This window comes from Cucurbita maxima, unplaced genomic scaffold (assembly GCF_002738345.1).
Source record: "Cucurbita maxima cultivar Rimu unplaced genomic scaffold, Cmax_1.0 Cma_Scf00001, whole genome shotgun sequence".
Lineage (NCBI taxonomy): Eukaryota > Viridiplantae > Streptophyta > Magnoliopsida > Cucurbitales > Cucurbitaceae > Cucurbita > Cucurbita maxima.
Genome location: NW_019272017.1, coordinates 10,949,811 through 10,965,562, shown reverse-complemented (window position 1 = coordinate 10,965,562; position 15,752 = coordinate 10,949,811). Strand labels below are relative to the sequence as shown.

Below are 15,752 nucleotides of genomic sequence, written 5' to 3'. Positions count from 1 at the left end.
TTTGATTGATTGGCAAAGAGGCAAAGAAATGGATTCATCCTTCAAATCACTTCAAGAACGTGAAAAAGAACTACCACCCCCCTCAATGGTATTTTTGTGGAAATAGTATTCTTGCTTATTTCGATGGTCCTCAATACAGAAGAAAGAGTGAAGGAATTACTAAATATGGGACTACTAACTATAGGGATGCATTCAATCCTCAAGAAGATTTGATTGAGTATGGAGGAGTCAAAGACGTTAAGCCAAAATACCAAATGCAAATGAAAGTATAACCATTTTTGTTCATTCCTGAGGAAGTGTATATATATTTTACTAGAATCTTTTTCCATAATGGTACGGAACAATAGTCTCTCTCATTGGAGTAGCTACACGACTAACTAAAAGTATAAGAAGCCGAGTAGGCAGATTGGTCCGAGTGGAGAAGGATTGAACTCAAAGGATTTTCTGGAGATATACATTTTCCTCGAGAGATAGATAAGATATCCCGACACAATGGCATCTTGCTACCACCTGAAAAAGTCAAAAGAAATTCTAAGAAAAGGAAAAATGGGATTTATGTCCAGTGGATCACACCTACCAAGACAAAGTCTTTTGTTTTTGTTCGACCTGTAATCATTCATATATGAACTAGCCGACTGTATCAATTTAGTAACATCCTACAAGATCTATATCTATTGTAAGAAAGGGAGAATCTGGAGCTTAGAGTTATCAATTCTATCCTTTAATGGAAAACCAATTCGAGGAATTTCTGGCACAAGCATTCAATTAGTTTCGGACTTGTTTATTGTTGGTTGAATTGGGACCGAGACAAAAAAAGCTCTTCTATCGAAGAAGCCCGCGCTTCCTTTGTTGAAGTAAGTAAAAATGGTCTGGTTTGCAATTTCCTACGAATAGACTTAGTGAAAACCGAGACTTCGTATATCAGAAAAAGGCAAGATCCGGCAGGTTCAGGATTGATCTTTCATAATGAGGCAGATCAATCCATTTTTTGCTAGTTATTCCAAGACAAGGGTTCCACAATCCATCCCTCAGTCAAAATCAAGGAACTATTCGTACCGTACGTTGTTGAATAGAAATAAAGAACGCCAGCCAGCCAATCTTTGATCATTTTGTCAGCATTGAATTGTTTGCAAATATATTTATTCAACGATGTAAAAGATTAATTATTATGTCATGTCATAAAAGACTCCTCCCTCAAGTAAAAAGGAACCTCTAATTGAAATTAGGAATTCGTTAGGACCTTTAGGGGCGGCCCCTCAAATTGTGAATGAACATTCATTTTCTTAGTTACTCATAATCCGATCTCCCTAACATTTGAAACTTGACAATTGAAAACAAACTTTGAAAGTACTTCCATATTATTTAATGAATGAAAACAGAGGTATTTTGAATTCTGATCCATGCAGTAACATTTCGAATTGGCATTTTCTCCATCATAATTATCACCGTAATGATTGTGAAGAAACACCTACATTAGCCTTGGACAGTTTCTTTTTGCAAATCTATGTATAGCTAGCCCCACACCTAAAATCGGGTCAAATTCTCATTGTTCAAGTTAGTTGATTCCGGAGTAATAAGATAAGATAAGCTAAGCCTTATTTGGCCACTGAAGGAGCAACTGTTCATCGACATTATGGAGAAATCCTTGGAGAAGGAGATACATTCCTTAGTTACATTGATATATGAAAAATCACGATCTGACGACGCAGGGTCTTCCAAAAGTGTCAGAAGTATTAGATAGAAGTGCGTTCTTTTGATTACCTAGAAAAGAGAATTGAGGGTTGGTTGGAATGGAACTCGCGTATAAGAAGAATGATTGGAATTCCTTGGGTTTGATTGGTGCTGAACTAAAGTGCAAAGTCGTATCTCTTTGGTTAATAAGATCAATAAGGGTTCTTGATCCCAGGAGCAGGGGGTGTAGATCCATAATAGACATATCTAAATTCTAAAAGTCTTGGTTTCAGAAGACTGTCTAATGTTCACCTGGAGAACTCATTGTATTGTTGCCAGCGGAACAAACAGCAGGGTGTGCTTTGGAAGAATCTGTTACCGAGCCCCCTGTTATTGGGAATAACAAAGCATCTATAAATACTCAACCAACAAGAATATCGGAAGTAAGAAAGAAACTGCTCGAGTTTTAGCAAAAGCCGCTCTCGAGTATCGATTGGGTGAGAGGTCGGAAAGAGAACTCTAGGAGGAATGATACCCATTGGTACTGGATTCAGAGAATTAGCGCACCGTTCGAGGCAACATAACAATATTCCTTTAGAAAACCCCCCAAATAAATTAGTCAAGGGGGAGAGAGATTTTGTTCCACGACAAACAATTATTGCATTTTTGCATTTCAACGAATTTACATGATAGATCAGAACAAGCATTTCTAGGATTTTATTCTTTCTCAAAGTAGAGCATCCTGTTAACTAGCCGCCCCGCGTTGATTTGGTAGTAATAAGTCAGATAATAACGAATATAAAAAAATGAATGGCTTGGATCGTGTATCAACAGTCACTCCCCGGTAGAGGTAGAGGATAAGAAGGTTCCATGGGAACAATGATTTCTTTCTATTTTAGCTCGTCTCCTTTTTGTTTCTTAAAAAAAGCGAGCGAGGAAGTGGGGGGAGAAATGACAGACATATTGGAACATCCATTTGGAAGAGATGATGGAAGCAGGAGTTAGTTCAGTTTCCTCATGGTACTAGGAAATGGAATCCTAGAATGACACCTTAGATATATCTCCGCAAAACGTAAAGGGATGAATATTCTAAATCTTACCTTACTAGAACTGCTAGTTTTTTATCAGAAGCTTGTGATTTCGTTTTTGATGCAGCAAGTAGGGGCAGGGAAAACAATTCCTCATTGTTGGTACCAAAAAGAAGCGGATTCAATAGCCCAAGCTGCAACAAGGGCTCGGTGACATTATGTTAATACAAAAAGGCTCGGGGGGATGTTAACAAATTGGTCTATTACCGAAACGAAACTGAATAAGTTCAAGGACTTGAGAACGGAACAAAAGGCGGGGGGACTCAACCAACCGTCTTCCGAAAAGGGATGCCCCTATCTTGAAGAGACAATTATCTCACTTGCAAACATATCCATCTGGGCGGGATGATATATATGACGGGGTTAGGTTACCCGATATTGTAATAATCCTTGATCAACAAGAAGAATATCAGGCTCTGAAAGAATGTATCATGCTGGGAATTCCAACTAGTTATTTAATTGATACAAATGGTGACCCGAATCTCATATTTCGATTCCAGCGAATGATGATGCCTGAAATCCGATTTATTATTCATAAGAAGATCAATCAATTTGGGGGGGAACTCCATAGAGTTAGGGTAGGGAATGGCTTACTATTCCCGAATCGCACAAAAGAGATCAAAAACTAGGGTAGGGATATTGTAAGGTAATCAATTGATATCAAAAATAGACAACTCAAGGCAAGGGCAGGCAAGTCAAAGGGAGACAGTCGAATCAAATTCCTTTACAGTTCTATTTCTTTCAGAGGGCAATATTCATACTCATTCTATATGTTCTATCAACACACACAAAGAAAGGAAGGGGTTATAAAATATATCCAATGTGGAAGTTGGCAAATAGGAAGGAGGTTTCCAAGTACATGCACAAGTACTTATTACTTCTTCGGTTGTAATTGCTATCTTATTAGGTTCAGCCATTATAGCTGTTCGTAATCCACAAACCATTCCTACTGACGGTCATTCTTCCTTCTCATATGTCCTTGAATCGAGACATGAGCAAAACTCAGAAGAAGTGTGGGTGGACACGGCCAGCCAGGGAGGAAAGAAAAGGGAGGGGGGAAAGCCTTAGCCTTGAGAATCGAACGTGGCGCTGCTGGATGCTTCTGATCAATAATTGGCGAAGAGGTCCGTGGGTTCCCTTTCTTTATTGGTTGGAACTATCTTTCTATTTCTTTTTCTTTCGAATCGAATTGGTCAGGGGCTCTTTCTTTTACCTTGGAAAATCATACAGTTACCTCACAGAGAGTTAGTCGCACCCACAAATGAGATAAATACTACTGTTGCTTTAGCTTTACTCACATCAGTAGCATATTTCTATGCGAGTCTTAGCTAAAAAGGATTATGAAGTTCTTTCGGGAAATACATTCAACCAACTACAATCCTTTTACCACCCATTAGCACATCTTAGAAGATTTCACAAAACCCCCTTAACACTTAGTTTTCTACTTTTCGGAAATATATTAGCTGATGAATTAGTAGTTGTTGTTCTTGTTTCTTTAATACCTTTAGTAGTTTCTATACCTATTAGGTTCCTTGGATTATTTATTTACAAGTGGTATTCAAGCTCTGATTTTAGCAACTTTAGCTGCGGCTTATATAGGCGAATCCATGGAGGGTCCATTGATTAATTTTCGAAATAGTCTTTTGTTTTTAGCTTAGACCAAGGCAATGTATACATGGCTCAAGATAATCTAGGGAACATAAATATACAAAGAATTTTCAAATACAGAAAATGTATATACTATCTAGGGAGTCAGAGTAATAGGAAACCAAAGATTGCGCTATTCCTATTCTTCGGGAATTGTCTATCAAAAAAGGAAAGAGATCTGAACTTTTTCCTCTCAACGATTGAACAAAAGAAAAAAAGAAGAAATCACATGAACTTAGCTTAGATTAATCAAATATTGATATTTCTAGGCTATGCAAGGATTCGGACTAAACTAATTCATTCGTCCATTTAGATTGATTGTCTACATGTGGGTGGGATAATTCTAAAGAAAAAGGGGGACAAAGAGAAAAAAGGATTGGTTAGGGTAGAGTGGAGTCTACTAGATGTATTGAATCGAATTGCTATAAGACAACCTCTGCCTGTGGATGTTTCGAAGAATGATTCCAGAACTAGAATTGGAATCCATGAATAATTAATTGGTTTACGTTAGGGAAGAAAGACATGTATATGCTCTACTCTATTAGATAGAGACTAGTTATATAGGAAAGATATATCTAATCCCCGCCCGCCCTACTACTGTGAATTTAGATAGGGCTTGCAATGGAAGTCCTTCCGTTTCCTTCCTCTGTTAGATTCAATCAAGAACAAAGAATGAAGAATGAAGCTTTAGAAAAAAGAAAGAGCAGAACAGCAGAACAAGAGTCGTATGGATTCACAAAAACTACGGGGGTGGATAGGAAAAAGAGATTGAAATAGTTCGGACGATTCAATATCCATATATCCATAAGATTCTGACTTCCTTCTTTTTAGAAGAATAAATCTTAGCGATGGAATAATCAGTGATATGAGAATTCATTGGTTGATTGCCTGTCTCATTAATCATTTCTTTCTTTTAGTGTGAGGAACTTTATTATGAATCCACTGATTTATGTCGCTTCCGTTATTGCTGCTGGATTGACCGGCGGGCTTGCTTTTCTTGGACTTGGGGTTGGTCAAGGTACTGTTGCTAGCTAAGTTGTAGAAGGGATCGCGAGACAACCCGAGGCAGAGGGAAAAATCCGAGGTACTGGTAATCTGATTTTCATCTGCAGTCTTGTTGGATGTGTAGGAAGCGTCGTTGAGTAAATGTGAGACAGGTACGCTATCAACCACGGTCACCCATTTTTTGTACGATCATTCGATTAAAGGGTTCTTACAATTTCATTCCCGATTGAAGCCGAGACTAGAATCTAAAACAAGGGAAGGTAGAAGGTGCTTTGATCGAATTACAGATTTCTGAAACTAACTAGCTCTCAACTGCAATTTCTCCTTTTTCCAATTTCATGAATAGATGTGAGATTACCGGTCTTAGAAGGAGAGGCAGGCGGAAGGATTTCCCACTAGCCTATGAACATGAATTCAATATCTAATAATGATCTCTTAAGAGAAGAGATAAGCGGCGAACGAGACAAAGTTTCTGATAATATGAGATTTCGATGCAAAGAGTACTCAAAACGATGTGGACTAGGGTATGTTGGTCCAAGTCAAAAAAAAAGGTTCTTCCTTTTTGCAATCCTCTCTTAAGCCAACTGCTTCTCATGCATACATAGCGTAGTATTTACTCGAGCAAGAATGTAGTGAAGCAAGGCTGCTCCAAGCTTGTTGGAAATGATGCCTCTAAATCCTTTTGGTATGATAAGTGGATTGGTAATTGGTAATACTTCCATGGCTGAAAGGTGCAACTCCGATGTTCCCTTGCATATGAGGGGTGAGAAAGTGGGGGATTACTACAATGATGGAGAATGGGATTGGTCACGACTGAAGATCCTATTTTGTCATAAATTTCTGGTTTAGGAGGAAAGGTATACGGTACCACTGTACTTTTCTATGTTGGTGGCCTAATTCTCATGTGGGATCCAGTGAGCATTAGGCTAAATATTTTGGCATGCAACACGACCAAGTTATCCATTCTGAAGCCAATGTACAAAGCGAAACGACCATCCTTTCCTTTGTATACGTGCAATGCAACCAAATGAGACGGCGAAAGGTATGTTCTGGAATCATTTAACTAAAAGGAGGATCAAGGAAACTTTCTTATAAAGTAGGCGAACGAAGGAGCTGAGAAAATCTAGCTACGCGACGAAAAGGACTTGGTAACAGATAGGATCCGTCATCGGAACAGCTAACAAGCTAGGTCGTGGGCTCTTGAGCTTGCATAGTCTATTCTAGCAGAGTATATCTTCTCAGGCAAAGATGACGAAATAGGCACTATGAACTGTACAAGGGAAAGCTCTTTATACAATAGCGACGAAACCAACATCAAAAAAGAAAGAAGAAATTGCATAATATACTAACTAAAGAGAGGAATTTGATTCACTCTTCGAGGGTCAGATCCAAGTTGAATAATAAATGAAAGTGAAAAGTCAAAGTGTCATTTTTCATCTATATCAGACTCATTCTCATGAACCAGTCGGGGTCGGGCGGATGCCACCGAACCCATGTAGGTTGTAATCACGGTGATCTTCTTATTCTCCCAAGCAAGAGATTGAGACCCCCTAGAACAAGCGTGGTCGCGATAGTGACGAAGAGGACGAAGGAAGGAGGTGAACCGATAGGCGAACCAGCATGGACGATAGGAGAAGAGGTTGACCGGTGGTAGGCATAGTAGTATAGGTAATGCCGAAACATTCCTTATCCCTCAGCTCCCGTAAGGTTGGATAGCAATGAAGGATTGAATTCTGATCGTCAACCTCATTCCATCTCAAAAAAGAAGGGTTCGTAGGGGACGTAAGTCGATGAGTCACTTCGCATTGAAGTCTCGGTTTCAAGTAGTTCGTTCATGGTTCGTGAGCTGATGAGATAGCCTTTTGGTGGCTGAGCCGACTTGCCTCGCTCATCCTTATTTCTTCTCTCTGTGCTTCCTTTCCCCGCTAATTGGCCCTTGTTCAAGAGTAACCAGGGATGATTTTATAGGCGAACAAGCGTGGCCAATAGGCGAAGAGGAAGGGTTTCAGCGTAGCTTAGAAGAAAAGGAAAGGAGCTTTCACTGAAAGGTGAACGGGACGAAGGGTTGCAAGGCTTGATCCAAAGAAAAAAAGGAGAATTCTCATTAAAAGACAAAGGGGATGTAGGGATTGCACAAGCGTCGAAGGAGATTCGGTTAGCCGAAAGAAAGGCGAAGAAGATGTAAGCGCAGCGACGAAGAGGACGAAGAAAATGTAGGTAGCTATGGGGCTTTAGAGGTTCTTATTGCGGGGTAGATACAGGATGAGTGGTATGCAGAGATGTAGTGTAGGGATGGTGAGCGGTGGATGGATGTGAAAGAGGTTGACCCCCATCCCCCTTCACTATGTATGGCCAATTAACTACTCGCTTTAGTCCCTTCTTTTTCTTCTTTGGGCTCGCGGTCATAAAGGGACCTTAAACGTAATAAGGGCATTACTACAAAAAAGCAAATCCGAGTCTTGGCAGTGAAAGTGAAAGTTTATTTATATACTAGTACCACTAAGATGGCGGGGAAACAAACTGACGAGAGAGCTGCTTTCGCCTCGGTAATTACCTAACGAGAGAGAGCTGATGCCAAAGTCGCCCGCGAGGGAACGCCAGACAGACTGACCTCTGCTAACTACGTTTGATATATACTGGAAGCGTCAGAGAGACTATACTGACGGTATAGTGCCCCCACCAGAGAAGGCTGCTTCATGCTAGGCGTCCAGACCTCCTACGCCCAAGCCGCATTTCTGGTACAGACGTTATATCCACTAAGGCTGAATCCCACTTCATCCTACGAACTATACCTGAGATAAAGGCATTCTAGAATAATTCGACGACTTGAAGAAAGAAAGAAAACAATAGCGATCGATTTGGCACGGGGGAAATGTTGAAAAAAATCTTATTGGAAGCGGTTGAGAGTGAGGGCAATCGTCATAGTCAGCCAGCGAGCAATCCCAAGAAAGCCAGCTACCTAGCCTTTCCCCATCGCTAGCTTAAACTGAGGAATAAGAATAGGAAAAACAAACACACCTCCAAGCCCCGTAAGCTATTTCAATGTTATTATTCTGTCTCTTTCTTATGTCCGGTATCAAAGCCACTCGAAGTCGAATGCCTAACCCGTACCTACTTCGTCGCACCAACTCCCTCAAACACAAGGGAGAGGTCACTGCTCTCAGCCTGTCGTAACAACAAAATGAAACTACATACCGGAAGATCATTCATTACCTTATTCCTAGAACGGAATATAGATATTGGTATAATAAGGGGCTCTAGAGAGAGACCTCGAGCGACACATCGTAATTTATGCTAACCTCAGCGTTCCATCGGAGAGACTTTAGCCACTAACCCCTGGATGGAAGGGAAGAATGAGGCGATCAAGAAAGTCCTCCCCCTAAACAGGAGAAAATGTCCGAAGACCTTTGAAGTACAAACAAAGCGAAGGCGCTACTTTGCCCTATAAAGAATGAAGGCCCGTACGACACCCGACGTTAACACTCCCAAATCAGGAAATGCTAACCACAGTTTCCATGGTAACGGGAATACGCCAGACAGACGGCTCAAGCATACAAAGAGAGTGGCGCTTCCATCGCTTAGATTTGGGGTGATATGATAGGGCACACCACAAACAAATACGAAAAATGACTGCTCAATCGAGAGGTCAAAGACAGAGACATAGTACCAGTTCCATCTCGAATCTTTGATCAAATCGGGGTTTTTTCCCCATAATAGTGTCAACTAAAGACCGGCTTAGCAGACACTGGAGAGAAATCCCTCTAACTTCGTCGCTCCAAAATCTTTTGGCAAACTCCAATCAAGGAATTCCAATAAGAAAAAAAGTGTGAAATGAGAGACTTTTCTTTAGTAGATATAGTTATAGTACACTGAAACTATTTATTATGATAAGCGGCCGCCACCTTCTCGTCGGCGATCACCGTCGCCAAGAATGGCATAGTTGCAAAGCTTCGTCGTGCCATACACCCTCTCAGCAGCTATCCACACAAGCATATGATGTGTCAATGTGAATAGAGGCCAAGAACGAGAAAATCATCCGAGGGGTTGACTAACCCTTCGTGAACGTTACAACCGATGACCTATAGCCTTTATTTATTATTTATTAGAAACTCTATTGTAATTGAAAGACTAAAGAATCAGTATGTATGAACGTCCAGGAAGTTGCAAAGGGATTCCCGAACAACCCTGCAATCATACAGGATGTCATAATAACAGGTAAGGAATCGGTCGCTGCCTTGAAAGAAAAAGAAAAGAATTCGATCTTGATTCGAAAGTACTGCAACGATTGAGTCTGGTTAAGATAGGTCAAAATCAAACTATACCTTGCCAAAATCGTCATGGCCCAATCATGTATAGGCCGTAGCAAGGCCTGATACAAGGGTGAGCCAGCCAATAGGGAATAATCTTTTCTTCCCAGCTACGCTCATTCACCTATCGGTCTCAGAATTCCATTGCCTGAACCTATTTATTCTTTCTCCTTCACTTATTGGTCTCGTTGTTTCTCTCCTGAGAACCTGATTTCACTCTTTTCCTCTCCTGCCTCAAGGTAAAGCCAAAAGAAAGATTCATTCTTTAGCTCTTTTCTTGAAAGAACTGTAAACACTCCTTATTCATTCCCCTTTACAGTGAACGAAGAAATTCATATTCAATCCCGAATCTTTATCAATCTCCTGAACCTGAACCCCTATGACCTGCTGACCTGAATACTCTATTTATTTATTAGCTGACTGCAACCGGTATTCCTTTTCACCTATTTATTCTTTCATTCAATCCAGAATCAGGGGAGAGAGTAAATTCATTCAATCAGGGAGATTCATTCGACGTCACAGGAAGAAAAGAAGAAGAATCAAAACCCTATTTATTTACCGAGAAAAAGATAAGAGATAGTTCAACCGGAACCGGAACCCCTTTATCAATCTCCTAAACCGTAACCTTTTCCTATATTCCCAGGCCTGAACCTATTTCCCTTATTCATTCAATCAATCCTGAACCGTAACCTTTTCTGATATTCCCTGAACTGACCTCCTTTTCCTTTACAGACAAGTAAGCTAATTCATTGATTGAAGAAGAAAATGAAAGAAGAATCAGTGTTTGAAAGAAGGGAGACTCCTTATGAATGAGAGTGAACTACTGAACCTGATTGAACTTCAAAATCAGTGTTTTATCTACATCTTTCGGACTGCTATCCTTGAACTTATACAGGAAGAGAAGAGGTCGGTCTTTCTTTGGTTCTTTCTCCTTCACCTGATTTTACGAGGTAAGTAAATAGGCTTTAAACAAATAGACTCACCAAGCGTAAATGTAAACTCATTCACCTTTCCAACTCGGTTGAACAATTTCATTGCCTGAACCTATCCTCTTTTCCTCGAGCTACTTACTCCCTCTCGCTATCGGTTCGAAATGTGGAGATACTTTTACCTTTACAGTCTCTCTCGCATATTCAATTCCTTCCTCGCTCCTTCGCTTCCCTTCCCCTTTCTCTTTTCCTTACTTCATAGCGTGACTCTCGATGTTCATTGGCCTGCGCCTGTAGCTGTGAACTTGACTGTCTGCTTGGTCTGTCTTTTTCCAAGTGAATTAGAGAGGCGGATCTGATTGGTACGCTATTTGCCGATCTTTCTTTTCGTGCGGGTGCCACAGAATGGGCGAAGATCACTAGAGAGCAGGGCCAGATCTTGATGTAGATAGGAGTTATCAAGCTGAGGGGAGAAGGAAGCTCACATTATGAAAGTTGAGGCTTGATTCTAACGGGTCTGTTAAAGTCTCCTTGCTACGACCTTTTTATTCATATCCCGTTAGTCACTTTTATATGTTGAGCGAGGGCCCTTCCACCCGCCACCGACCAAAGCTCTAATGTAGAGAGCTAACCTACTAGTTGGCTTACTTGCTTGTTAGAGGACTAGTTGGGTCGATAGAGGTGGTTCAATCTAACCTTTGCATTGATGTTTGGCATTCTCGAGACAAATGATGATTTTCTTACTCTCATTTTCTTTCACGAGGTAAATAGGCTGAGATTACCTCCTTAACTATTCTTGAACAAGGTAAACCATATTCAGTAGCTCTTTGATTGACTCCTCTCCCTATTTTTTCCTTCATTGAACTCGGTAAACAGGAAGGAAAGATGAAAGCAAGACAAGATGAATGATTACAGTGAAAGAATCCATGAATTAGCTGCTTTGAAAGACTCAAGAGTTTACGAACTGAACTACTGAACCTGAACCTGACCCTTTAGTAAATGAATGAAGAACCTTTACAGTCTTTGTTTGATTGAAGAAGAAGAAAATGAAAGCAAAAGAGAAAGACGAAAGCAAGATGAAAAGGTGAGACTGAACTCCTCCCCCTATCGGTCTCATGGCTCCGCTCCTTTTTTACCGAGAAAAAGATAAGAGATAGTTCAGGGAGAGGAAATTCCTTGCAGCGACTGAACAGGAAGGAATGGAGATGAAAGATTAATGAGACACTGAACCTTCACTCAAAGACTGTAAACAAGGGAAAGTCGAAACTCAAGATGAATGAATGAGACTTTACGGTAAAAGAAAAGAATGAGACAGATTGAACAGTAAGAAAAAAAGCAAGCAACTGAATCTCTATTCCCTGAGCAGCTGAGCTTCGGAACCGATATTACCTTCACCGGAACCTTTATCAATCTCCTTCTTCACCTTTACAGAATGAATTGAAAGAAGAAGAAAATGAAAGATTAATGATCGTTTACCTTTCTAAACCATAAGGAGACGAAAGATGAATGAGACTGAACTTCACTCCTTTACAATTCTAAATCATAAGACAAAGAGAAAGGAAAGAAATGAGATTAAGCGAAGCGACTAAACCTGAACAAAAAGATGAGAAGAAATTCAATCCGGAACCTCTCCAACTCGGTAAAGCTATTCCATTGCCTGAACCTCGTAAACTCGGGTTGAACTATTTGACGGTCTCGAATCTTTTCTTCTTCCATTCTCTTCTCCTTCACCTATTTATTCTTGAACAGAAACCTCGGTTGCTTCTTTTCCTTAGCTTTTGTTTTGTCTCCTGAACCTATACCTATTTATAACTCCTGAACCAGATGGAACTGTAAAGTGGCTTCGTTCGCTCCTGAACCTAAAAGTGTTGAAAGTCAAGACGAAACTCAAGAGGAATGAGACAAACTAGGATTATTACATCTTTCACTCTTTTACTCGACTGTAAACACTCCTTATTCATTCTTTCTCTTCCCCTGAACCTGATTGAACTCATGAGACAGATTTCCCTCGGTCAAGCTATTTGAAGAACCTTTCTTTCCAGGAGAGGAGAGAGAGTAAATTCATTAACAATCTGAAACAGTAGAGCTTTCAATTCATTCAATGCCTACACCTTTGACTCTACTTCCTCTTTTGCTTAGTGAGAATCTAAGGGTGACTCGAGAAGGAAGCTATCCATTTATGCCTTTGGGTTACGAGAAGAATAAATTAGGAGAGAAGCAGCTGGAAGTAAAAGAGAAGAATTATTATCATTGAGTTTAGTTGTTAGGGATGAGACTTCGTTTTTCTTTCACTCACAGTAAACAAACAAGGTGGCTTCGCTCCTCGCTTTAGTCCGTTTCTTCTTATTCTTTTTCGTCAGGTTTCTTTACGGAAGGAAAGATTGAATGAAACAGAATAGTAGGATTTAAGGAAGGAAAGAGAAGAGAAGAGGGGTTTGGTTCTTTCTCCTTCACCATAGAAGTTTAGTCAGCCTATTCTACAATGTCTTAAGATGTTAGCTGTTTTGGGTATTCTTTATTGGCATTTTGAATCAATAGGGAAAGCTGCGGGGATTGATTGATTGATTACCTACTGAACCTCAGACTCTTTTCTTTCCTATTCTATTGGTCACGCTTCGAACGGTTGTTTTTTCTCTTTCATTTGTTTCGTCTTTCTCTTTTGATTCCTTTTGGATTCTCGGCATAAAGAAAGAATCAGTCTTGTAATCAAATCATCATGAATGAAAGTAAGAAGTAATAAGGTCAGGTTAATAACTAATAAGGTAGTTCTCATCAGTAGCACTTTTTTTGTTTGCTTCCTCCTTTCTATCTTTACAAACGATTCTTCTTTCACTAGTAGGGTTTCGCTATTCTTTCCTCTCGCTAGAGGATTTCCCTTCAAAGACTGTAAACTCGGTAAACTCATTCACCTTTACAGAATAAGAAGAAGATAATATGAAATCAATACGAACAAACAAATACAGTTGAGTCAATTAAATCCTTTGTCTATATCTATTGGTTGAGTAGCTTCGCTCCGAAACCCTTTATTTAACCTGACCAGAACCTTATATTTTAATTCCCTCTTTATTCAAAGACAAGGTAACATAGGCTTCGCTACTTCTCTTTTTCTTCTCTTTCTCATTCACCTATTGGTTTCCCAATTCCATTACCTTATTCTGTTTCGAAAAGTTTAAGGAAAGATTAATTCGACTTTACTCGTTCACCTCTCTTATCTTTGTAACTAGGCTTTTTAAACAAATAGAATTTACAGGCAGGAGAGTCAAATAGATAGCTTGAGCTCGGCTCGGTTCCTAAGAATTAATCCTTCCCTCCCCTTATACTGTATTACCAGATTGAACTGAAAAAGCAGATGAGAGTCAGTAAGACAAAGAAGAATTTAGGGTAGAGCGGGGGATTCATCAAACTTACCTTCTCCTTGACCTGTCGATAAAGCAATTCTACTATATGCCGGAACCTGAACAACCTTTACACGGTCTCTTTTCTTTCCTCTCGCTATAGATAGGTCGTCTCGAATCTCTTTTCTTTCTCTTTATTCTAGTGTGAGTTTTTTTTTCCTTTACCTTTGACTGTATTACCTTCCTCTTTTGCTTTCATTTTCTTCTCTGACTGATTAAACTTCTATCTGAAATACCTTTTTTTTTCACCTGTAGAGATTGGGTTGGCGTGAAGTGAGCGACTTCCCCTGTATTCCCTTCCCTTAACCTATTTACTACCTTATTCAATTGAACTACTGAACCTATTGCTATTTCTTCCTTCTCCTATGGATTCTTGAACAGTAAACTCGGGGTAAAGAGTAGGCTAATTGAACAAACTCTTTTTCTCTTCTGTAAGAAGGATGAATTCGACTCAAGCTTAACCCTTTTGATTGAACGAGGTAAACAACTAGAGGAAAAGAAGAAGAAGAAACCGACACCTTGAACTTGCCTGATGTCCCTTCCCTATTTATTCCTTCCAAAGGCAAGGTAAGGTCAAGCTGCTAACTCATTCATTTATTCAAACAAAGACGGTAAACTCTCTTTAATCTTTCATCTACCTTCTTTCTCTATCAGTTACGGTTCAGGATCATTAAATTTCTTTCTTTCTCTTTCCCTTCTGGCATTCTCTAACTAAAGGTGAAGTAGCGAAGTAATGAGACTGACAATGAATAGGTTCTGGTTCATGAGCTAATCCTTCTTTTTAAGTTCAATATGGTTCAGGAGCAGGAGTTCATTTATTAAATAGGTTCCCCGCCTGGGACGGGAATAGAGATTCTGGTTTAGGAGTTGATCATTAATCTTGTCGGGCTTCACAGCAGTCTCCCTAATTTCATTCTCTTATCTTTTCTTCTTCGGTAAACAAGGGTTGGTTGAACTACTTCTCTTTCATTTTCTTCTGATTCTTGCATGAATTTACTCGACTCTCAAGTGAGGGGAATAGGGGTTCAGGAGTAAGTAGAGAAGCAGATAGTTTACGAGGGTCGAAGATGCGAGACAAAGGAGAGGAGCGAAGCGATGAGACACGAATAGTTAGGCGAATGAGCGAAGCGGCTCGACCAATAAATAAATAGGGGAGCGAAGACATGAAACAGACAGTTCAAGAAGGGGGAGCCGAAAGAGCAGAGGTTCAGCAGAATGAATAGGAAAGGTGCGAAGCAGCTCCACGAGAAGACGAGAGGAGTAAAGTAAGTAGGCAGAGGAGTTCAATCGAATTAAAGGTTCAGGTAATATCAGGGAAGGAAGAAGCCACGAGAACGAGTTACATCACCTAAAAAATAGGGAGAGGTTAGGTAGTTCAGTCGAATAACAAACACAGAAAGGAATAAAGGTTAATGAGTTTACTGTTCCAGAAGCGAAGATAGTAATAATCTAATATAGAAGGGGCTGGTTCAGCAGCTTCTCTTTCTTTTTCAGTTCAATCTGGTACTGGATTTCATGAATTGACTCTCCTGTAATCTTCAATCAATTCCTTCTCTGAGGGAAGGAATAGAGGTGAAGAAGAATAGTCCGTCCAGTTTACCCTGTTCATTCTTTTTCAGTAGCTAATCCATTATAAGGTTAAGGTTCCCGTACTCTCCCTCCTGGAAAGTCGAATTAATCTTTCATTTCTCCCCTCCCTTCAATCAATTC

At 40.0% G+C, this 15,752-nt stretch overlaps 1 long non-coding RNA gene across 1 annotated transcript in view; it reads left to right on the top strand.

Annotated features, from left to right (window-relative positions):
- The window catches only part of LOC111490343, a 67,955-nt gene extending 52,534 nt beyond the window's left edge, over window positions 1–15,421 (top strand). Inside the window, exons 3-4 of the long non-coding RNA XR_002719551.1 lie at window positions 3,557–3,562; window positions 15,301–15,421. This is a non-coding gene — a long non-coding RNA (uncharacterized LOC111490343). The remainder of the gene's footprint in view (window positions 1–3,556; window positions 3,563–15,300) is intronic.
- The last annotated feature ends 331 nt before the right edge of the window (window positions 15,422–15,752 follow it).